This window comes from Urocitellus parryii, chromosome 12 (genome assembly GCF_045843805.1).
Source record: "Urocitellus parryii isolate mUroPar1 chromosome 12, mUroPar1.hap1, whole genome shotgun sequence".
NCBI lineage: Eukaryota > Metazoa > Chordata > Mammalia > Rodentia > Sciuridae > Urocitellus > Urocitellus parryii.
Window position 1 is genome coordinate 81,317,392 of NC_135542.1, and position 10,457 is coordinate 81,327,848.

Here is a 10,457-nt window from a genome sequence, read left to right on the forward strand (position 1 = left end):
TTAAAAAAGAATATACTCTTTAATTGGGCCCTTTCCTAATTTATCTTTCTACTTTTTTAAAGATGAGATCTCACTTCACTGGCCAAGCTGACCTCGAACTTGTGATCCTCCTGCCTCAGCCTCCCAAGTAGATAGAATTACATATGCTGACCACCATATCTGACCTCTGTTTTTCAGCCCCTTTTGTCCTTTTGAACTGTATATAGGACACCTATAAAAACTTGAATTGAGGGCTGGGGCTACGGCTCAGCGATAGCGCACTTGCCTGGCATGTGTGAAGCACTGGGTTCAATCCTCAGCACCGAATATAAACAAATACATAAAATAAAGATGTATCAACAATAAGAAAAAAAACTTCAATTGAGCATATATTTATACTTAACTTTTATTTTTATATACAGTTTTTTAGTTGTTGATGGACCTTTATTTTATTTATTTATGTGTGGTGCTGAGAATTGAACCCAGTGCCTCACACATGCTAAGCAAATGCTGTACTACTGAGCTACAACCCCAGCCCTTTATGATTAACTTGGAAATAAATGTTTTTAGAATTGTGTTCTCTTGAGAAAAATAATAGATAAATGATTAGAGAATTGGGAAAAAAAAAATAAGTACTAAGGATTGAACCCAGGTGTGCTCTACCACTGACCCACATCCCCAGACATTTTTTTTTTTTTAAATAGGGTCTCCCTAAGTTCCTGAGGCTGTCTTTGAACTTGCAATCTTCCAGCCTCAGCCTCCTGAGTGGCTGGAATTACAAGCATGTGCCACCAAACTGAGCTAGAAAAACACTATGAATGCGTACGAAAAATGGGGGATTCATTGGAGTCTTCCAGCCCAGTGGAGATTTTTTAAGAAATATTGACACCTGAAATATATGATCATATTGTTAAAGAAACTGTACACTATTCTACAGAAAGTAAGAATAAATTTGAAATACTTAGTATACGTGAGTTAAAAACATTTTTAGGAATTCTTATGTTTTCAGGTTGTCATAAGCTACCCTTTATAAGAAACTATTAGTCAAATGATGAAGATTTGGGTAGATTTACCATCAAAAATGCAATGTCAGCCATGTGCAGTGGTGCACACCTCTAATCTTAGACTTTAGAGGCTGAGGCAAGGGATTGAAAGTTCAAGGCGAACTTTGTCAATTTAGTGGGGCACTAACCTGGGCAGACCCTGTCTCAAAAATAAAAGAGGCTGGGGCTGGGGTTGTGGCTCAGCGGTAGAGCACTCACCTAGCTTGTGGCCTGGGTTCAATCCTCAGCACCACATAAAAATAAATAAATAAAGGTATTGTGTCCAACTACAACTAAAAAATTAAATAGATAAAAAGGGCTGAGGATGTTGATTCAGTGGATAAGCACCCCTGGGTTCAGTTCCATTTACAAAAAAAAAAAAAGGCAATGTCAAGAAATCCTTTCCAGGAACTATGATGTCATATAGTTTTGAAACAATAACAAATGGCAGAATATTGAAGAAAAGGGTTTAAAATTAAGCCAGGCAAGGTGGTGTACACCTGTAATCCCAGTGGCTTGGGAGGCTGAGACAGCAGGATCTCTGGTTCAAAGCCAGCCTCAGCAAGAGAAGGGCACTAAGTAACTCAGAGAGACCCTGTCTCTAAATAAAATAAAAATAGGGCTGAGGATGTGGCTCAGTAATTGAGTGCTCCTGAGTTCAATTCCCGCTACCAAAAAAAAAAAAAAAAAGTTTAAAATTCAGCCAGTTTCAGTGGCCTACTCCTGTAAACCCAGCAGCTTGGGAAGCTAAGGCAGAACTTGATCTCAAGTTCAAGGCCAAACTCAACAATTTAGCAGGGCCCTAAACAACTTAGTCTCTGTCCCAAAAAGAAACACAAAACAAAAAAGGCTGGGGATGTGGCTTAATGGTTAAGTGCCTCTGGGTTCAATCCCCAGTACCAAAAAAAAAAAAAAGAAAGAAAAGAAAATTGTCCTCTAATAAATATGATTCAAAAGTTTTACATGAAGTTTAGTATATTTGAAGAATGCTTAGTAGTGGATGAAATGATTATCAGATATTATGGACACAATTCCCTGAAACAGAAGTAAGAAGTAAGCCCATAAAATTTGGTTATGAATTCTGGACACTGTGTGAATATTGGGATACTGCTATAACTTTGACTTATAGTGTAGAAAAAATGCTTGAGAATGACTACACAGTGATCTTTTGCCTGAGAATAAGGTAATTCTATAAATGCTCCAAGTGTTAGAGAATCCAGAGTCACATTGTGTTGTTTTTGACAATCTGTTCACTAGTATGACTTGTTGGCACACCTTCAAAACATTGAATTCCATGCTACAGTCACCATGAGGGAAAATGAAGTAAATAAGTGTCTTCTGAAACTAAGAATGATGAAAAAACAACTGGGTCATATGATCACAGATTTAATGTAAATAATGAAATTCCCATTGTAAAATGGTTAGATAATAAGTGTGCCATTGTTGAAACACCCTATAATACAATGGAACAACTCGGCAAAGTTCAGTGATGGAAAAAAGAGTAGAGTCATTGCTCTAGAATCAAGGTCTTGGGTAGATATAACAATTTAAGTGATAGTGTGGAAAAACATGATAGATTTGACATAAGAAGTCATATTATTTTCAAATGACAAGATCAAGAACAATATCAAAACTAGCCAGGTTTTTCAAAATTGACGACATATTTTCAAAAGTTTACTATAAGCCTTTGAAGTGTTTTGCTCCTTTCCACCAAAAATAATTGTCTAGGGGCCAGGATTGTGGCTCAGCACTTGCCTAGCATGTGTGAGGTACTGGGTTTAATACCTGGAACCACATAAAACAAATAAATAAATAAAACAAAAGTATTGTGTCCTTCTACAACTAAAAAAATATTTTAAAAAATTGGGGCTGGGGATGTGGCTCAAGCGGTAGCGCGCTCGCCTTGCATGCCTGCGACCCAGGTTCGATCCTCAGCACCACATACCAACAAAGATGTTGTGTCCGCCGAGAACTAAAAAATAAATATTAAAAATTCTCTCTCTCTCTCTCTCTCTCTCTCTTTCTCTCTCTCCTCTCTCACTCTTTCTTTAAAAAAATAATAATAATAATAATAATAATAATTGTCGAACAGGTCATGAATGTCACTTCTTTGTATATTTAATGTATAAAAGGATATCATACTTGCCTAATGTCCTATTTGTAGGACAGTTTATATATCTAAAACATATTGTCCATGTGTCCTGTTTGTAGGAAAGCTACATTTTTGTTCTTATTGATGATAAAGAATATATAAGCTCCAGATAATGATTTCCAACTTTTTTTTTAGACCAGGTATCACTAAGTTGCTGAGGCTGGCTTAGAACTTGCAATTCTCCTGCCTCAGCCTCCATTATTGGCTAACATCTACTTTAAAGACAAGAAAACGGTGGTAAGGTGATCATGGTTCGCCAAAAGCAGGCCCAAGTAGAATGATCTAAATCGAAATGGTTTATTTTGATGTATTCCCAAGAAAGAATAGTAGGATAGTGGAGCAGTGAGATAGGAAAATGGGGAGAAAGTTATCCAATAAAGCATTCATTATCAAACCCTTTCCCGTGAGTGTCATCACAGCCAAATCCTTTCACATGCTAGCCAGGTGCTCTACCACTGAGTTACATCCCCAGCCCACCACAGCCTAATCCTACTGGGAAACTGGACATACCAATATGAAATGTGCCTCAAAATCATCCTACCACCTGGGAGCAGTGGTGCACACCGTAATTCCAATGGCTTCAGAGGCTGAGGCAGGAGAATTGCAAGTTCAGAGCCAGCCTCTGCCATTTATCAAGGCCCTAAGCAACTTGGCAAGACCCTGCCTCAAAGTTAAAAAAAAAAAAAAAAAAAAAAAAGTCTCACCAAAGAGATAAGGGAGTTTGGTATTTTCATCAATTCTAGTCATTGATTGTTGCTAGAGGAATGAGTTGTATGCAGCATTCTCTACTATCCTACCACTCTTTCTTTGTACAGGCATCCAAAGAAAACCCACAGGTATAGACATTCAGGCACTACCAAATAGAATGTCCACATCTGCACTGAAGTGATAAGAATTAGGGAATATGGACAGACCACTGGTAGTGTCTTGTACACCTCCATCCCTTTTTTAAAAAATATTTATTCTTAAGTTTTAAGTGGACACAATATCTTCATTTTACATTTATGTGGTACTGAGGATCAAACCCAGGGCCTCGTGCATGCTAAGCAAGCACTCTACCACTGAGCCACAACACCAGCCCCTCCATCCCTTTTCTATCTGCCTTGCATACAGAGGTGACATCAGGAGTAGCAGCAGACATTCCAAAACAAACCAATAGGCAAGAAGCAGAAACCAAGGCATCAAAGATAGTAGGATGGGGTGGGGATGTGGCTCAAGCGGTAGCATGCGTGCGGCCGGGGTTCGATCCCTAGCACCACATATAAACAAAGATGTTGTGTCTGCTGAAAACTAAATAAAAAAAAAAAAAAAAAAATATATATATATATATATATATATATATATATATATATATATATATGATAGTAGGATGAAAAATGCCCACCACACCACATGTTCATATCCTAATCCCCAGAATCTGTGAATATGATAGCTCATATGGTAAAAGACATTCTAAATATGTGATTAAATTAAGGACCTTTGGATGGGGAGAATATCCTGGATTAGGTGGGCTCAATTTCATAGGTACTTAAATGCAGATAACCTCAACCTTGTTTATGTTCAGAGAAGCTATAACTATACAACAATGTTAAGAAACAAGATTTGGTTGGATACAGTAGCACGTGCTCAAAATCCCACTGACTGTAGGCTGAGGCAGGAGCATTGCAAGTTGAGAGGCTAGCCTCAAATTTAGGGAGACCCTGTCTCAAAATAAAAATTAAACAGGGGGCTGGGACTGTAGCTCAGTGGTGGAGTGCTTGCCTGGCATGTGTGAGGCACTGGGTTTGATCCTTAGCACCGCATAAAAATTACAACTACAAAAAAAATTTTTTTAAATAAATAGGACTGGGAATATAGTTCAGTGGTACAGCACCCTGTGTTCAATCCTCAATACCTAAATAAATAAATAAAATATTGTGACTAACAATTCATAGATATTGGACTGGAGGTAGGGAAAACTGAGGGTCACTAATGTTAATTCAGAAAGATGATGATAGCTTGCACTAGGGTAATGATGAAGAAAAGACAGTGAATCCTAAGGATACTTTACAGAAGAAAAGAATAAGACTTGGTTAATGGATATGAGGAAAGAGGAAAACATAGGACTGTCTCCAGATTCGTGATTTGCACAACTGGATAGATATGCCCATTTAGATTGGCACAGTGTTACACACCTGTAATCCCAGCTACTGAAGAGGCTGAGACACGAGAATCCCAAATTCAAGATCAATTTAGTGAGTCCTGTTCCAAATTTTTTTTTTTTTAAAGGCTGAGGATGTAGGTCAGTGATACAGTGCTCTGGTTTCAATTCTCAGTACTGGGGCGGGGGGAGTGCCCATTTCTTTATTTATTTTTCTTGGTACTAGCGATTGAACCCAGGGGCAGTCAACCACTGAATCACATACCATACCGAGCCCTATCTTGTATTTTAATTAGAGACAGGGTCTTGCTGAGTTGCTTAGGGACTTGCTAAAATGCTGAAGCTGGCTTTGAACTCAGTATCTTCCTGTCTCAGCCTCCCAGCCTGCTGGGATTACAAGGTGCGCCACTGAGCCACCACGCCCCCCAACCCACCCCCACACATACGCCCAACTCTTTGCTTTGCTTTCTTTCTTTTTTTATTTTTATTTTATTTTATTTATTTATTTATTTATTTATTTTTTTTTTTGGAACTGGGGGTAAAACCCAGGGCTTTGCGAAAGCAAGGCAGAAGGCAGACGCTTTGCCACTCAGCTACATCCCAGCCCCACCCAACTCTTTTCAATGGAGTGAAAATACCTTGGTTGTGCTTGAGTACAGCCGCCATGCCATGGGTTGCAAACTCAGGGACACTGACGTGCTTTTGGAGAAGGAAAGACAAATCCTCATACAGATCAAAGATAAGTGCCAAGATGGTTGTTTTCTGCATCAATGGCGGAAGGATCCCTCCATACAACTTTATAAATCCATTCACCCCTCAACTGAAGTACAGCTTGGCGGGTTTTGATTCTGTGGAGCTGTGCGGAAAACAATTTCTGGATGGGAAACGTGATGGCTACGCAGTTGAAAGCTGAGCAGCAGCCAAAAGAAACACTTCGTCTCACCAACATTTGTAATGTGAGGTGAGACGTCTTGTTTTGAAGATGTGAGAATTGGTGGCCTCTCTTCATGAGTTTCTGAATCCATCATGTTGCTTAAACTCGCTCTTCTTAATGAAGGAGTTTTTGTTTGTTTGTTTTAACCTGTGACACCAGCCTGGTGGTGTGAGGGATATTTTTTGGCACCTTTCCCAATTTCTTCCATCATTACTGGTTTGTCAGTTCTTTCTTCTGGAGTCCGTTTTGATAACTGTATTTCTAAATTAGAGAGAGACCAGATGAGTCGACTCCTCTCCGAGGTAGCTTGTTATTTTCCCTTGACATGCCATAAGTTACTCCAATTCCATAAGCGCCCAACCTCTGTCCTAGCACCACTGTGGGACATGAAATGTCCTAGCACATCTGATTCTATGGAATCTTTACAAATCAAAGGCGCAGGAAGCTTCCAAATGACAAGGTCACTACTCACATATTTCAAGGGCTTTTGATTCACAGTTTGCAGGTATAGAAATAGAAGGTGGGAATTAAAACCAGTTAGGTAGAACATGGCTCGGCCTTCTGCCCTGAGCCAGCTGCCGCCAAGACCATGGAGAGCAAGCCCCAGAAGTGCTCATTTATGGGCTGTTGATATAGCTCAGTTGGTAGAGTGCTTGCCTTGTATATATAAGGCCCTAGGTTCAGTCCCCAGCACCAAAAAAAAAAAAAAAAAAAAAAAGAAGTGCTTATTTATTATGATTATGTTCCTATAAGCTAGTAGCATTCATTAGGTTAGGGATCACTTAAAGGACAACTAAGGGGAGGTTGGGTCAAGATGACAAGTACTGTATTTTGAAAGCTTCATGTACTTTTGAAATTATTAAAGAGTAATTGAATATACAGTTGTTAAACTTTAAAACTCAAAGGCAAGGTCTGGACTAAAAAGGTAAATATGAAAATGTTTCTTAGTATGCTGGCTCTTTGCTTCACGGAAGAAAGATAATTGCTAAACCTTTAGCATTACTTAAAAGTTCCAGCCCTGATCACAGTGGTGCACACCTGCAATCCTAGTGGCTTGGGAGGCTGAAGCAGAAAGATCATGAGTTCAAAGCCAGCCTCAGCAATTTAGAGTCTCTAAGAAATTTAGTGCGACCCTGTCTCAAAATAAATAACAAAAAGGATTTGTAGCTCAGTAGTTAGGCACTGCTGGGTTCAATCCTTGGTACAAAAAAAAAAAAAAAAAAAAAAAATCCAGAAGAAGAAATAAAAATCGGGCCATCGTGGGGCACACCTGTAATTCCAACTACTCAGGATGAGGCGGGATGATTGCAAGTTCAAAGTCAATCTGGGGGACTGGGGATGTGGCTCAAGCTGTAGCCCGCTCTCCTGGCATGGTGCAGCCCAGGTTCGACCCTCAGCACCACATACAAACAAAGATGTTGTGTCCGCCAAAAACTAAAAAATAAATATTAAAAATCCGCCCCCCCCCTCTCTCTTTAAAAAAAAAAAAGTCAATCTGGGTACTTTAGTGAGACTTGTCTCAAAAAAAAATTTTTTTAAAGGTCTGGGGCGTTGCTCAGTGGTAGAGTGCTTACTTAGCAGGTGCAAGGCCCTGAGTAGAATCCTCAGTATCACACACACACACACACACACAAAAAAAAAAAAAAAAAAAAAAAGTCATTTACTCAACTGTTCCTTCTTAGCAGGAAAGCAAAGGCTATATAGCTAACTTAACTTCGGAACTGATTGTCCAAACTCTGTCATACAGCCACCCTTAGCCACAAGAAAAGCTTGGAAATGAAGTACTTTACTTTCCAGTATTTGTTGTAGAAAAAGGAAACAGAAGCTGAGTGTTCACTTTATTTACAGTACCTGCCAAAACTGGTGAATGTAACTAAGATCATACAGCAAGAGGGAATAGAATGAAGGGGAAAGGAACAAAGAACTTTTTTGTTTCTTTATACTGGGGATTGAACTCCGGAGTGTTTTACCATTGAGCTCCATCCCCAGACCTTTTTTTTTTTTAATATTTATTTTTTGGTTTTAGGTGGACATAATATCTTTATTTTTATGTGGTGCTGAGGATTGAAGCCAGGTCCTCATGCATGCTAGGCAAGCACTCTACCACTGAGCCACAGCCCCCATCCTCAGACCTTTTTATTTTGAGACAGGGTCAACTAAGTTGGTTAGGGTCGGGTCGGACTAAGTTGCTGAGATGAGGCTGGCCTGGAATTTGCAATCCTCCTGCTTCAGCTAGGATTACAGGCCTGTCACCTCTCTTAGCTACAGCCTCAGCTTCTTGAGCTGCTGAGATAACAGGTCTGCACCCAGCCAAAGTAAGAATCTTGATGGACTTATTCTTTTTCCCCCCAAGACACACATGACTGGCAGTGCACATCCCCCATTCCCTGATGCCCAGCACCACCACTTTTTTTTTTTTTTTAGCTGTAAGTGGACGCAATACCTTTACTTTATTTTTATGTGGTGCTAAGGATCGAACTCAGTGCCCCACGCATGCTAGGCAAGTGCTCTATCCCTGAGCCACAACCCCAGTTCAGCACCACCACTTTTTTTTAATATATATATTTATTTTAGTTGTAAATGGACCTTTATTTTATTTATATGTGGTGCTGAGACTCGAACCCAGGGCCTCACACATGCCTAGGGAAGTACTCTACCACTGAGCCACAACCTCAGCCCAGCCCCAACTTTTTTTTTTTTTTTAAATAGGACCTTTTATTTTTTCTTTAAGGTGTCAATGGACCTTTATTTTTATTTATTTGTATGCAGTGCTGAGGATAAAACCCAGTGCCTCACACATACTAGGCAAGCGCTCTGCAACTGAGCCACAACCCCAGCCCCAGCACCACTACTTTTAACACTTAAAATAAATAGAAGAAAAGAGGTCCCAAACCAATTTAAAAATTTTGATGCCATTTAAACCAGGAGAAATAACTCAAAAAAGAAGATGACAAGAATTGAATGCTGCTGGGAAGTTAACTAAAATGAGATCTACAAAATATTTTTGGATTTAGTACCATGGAAAAGGAATTATGAATACTAAATCTTCATTACAGTACACTGAAGACTGTTTACAGCATTAACCTATTAAAAAAGAAAATGTATGGTATGATATCACAGTATGTTGTCCAGGCTGGTGTTCAATTCCTGGGCTCAAGCAATCCTTCCACTTGAGCCTCCTGAGTAGCTGGGATTTTAGGTGCATGCTACCACACCAAGCTTAAAGGAAATTTCTAATAATTCCCAACTTGGGTCAAGGTAGAAAGAAATTATAACCCTAAACATATTATTGGTGAGAATAAAAAACTGGTCAAATTTTTCTGAAAAAAAATATACTGAAAGATTTTATTTATTCTGTCATTTTAAATTATTGATTGATTTTTGGTACTGAAGATTGAACCCAGGGGGCTGGGGATGTGGCTCAAGTGGTAGCATGCTCGCCTGCCATGCGTGCGGCCTGGGTTCGATCCTCAGCACCGCATACAAATAAAGATGTTGTGTCCGCCGAAAACGAAAAAAATAAGTATTAAAAAATTCTCTCTCTCTAAAAAAAAATAAATAAATAAATAAAAAGATTGAACCCAGGGGCACTTTACTACTGAGCTATATCCCCAGTCCTTTTTATTTATTTTTAAATTTTGAGAAAGGCCTTTACTAAATTGCTGAGGCTGGCCTTGAATTTGCAATCTTCCTGACTCAGCCTTCTGAGTTACTGCGATTACAGACAAGCACCACTGTACCCAAAAAAGCTTTTATTTTTATGTATATTTTGGCATAAAATTCCACGATTAGTAATTTTACCTAAGAACAATTAGAAAGCTACAATTTAGTTACAAGAATGTTCATCAAAACTTTGAGGGTTTTTTTGTTTTGTTTTGTTTTGTTGGCACATTGGGGGTGGTACTGGGATTGAACTCAGGGGCACTCGACCACTGAACCACATCCCCAGCCCTATTTTGTATTTTATTTAGAGACAGGGTCTCAGTGAATTGCTTAGTGCTTTGCCATTGCTGAGGCTGGCTTTGAACTAGTGATCCTCCTATCTTAGCCTCCTGAGCTGCTGGGGTTACAGGAGTGTGCCACTGTGCTTGGCAATAAGGTTTCTTTTGGCTGATGGCTTCAGAGGTTTCATTCTGTAGTCTCTTGGCCCTGTTGCCTTTGAGCCTGAGGCAGCACAGTACATCATGACTGAAGTCTGTGATACAGGGA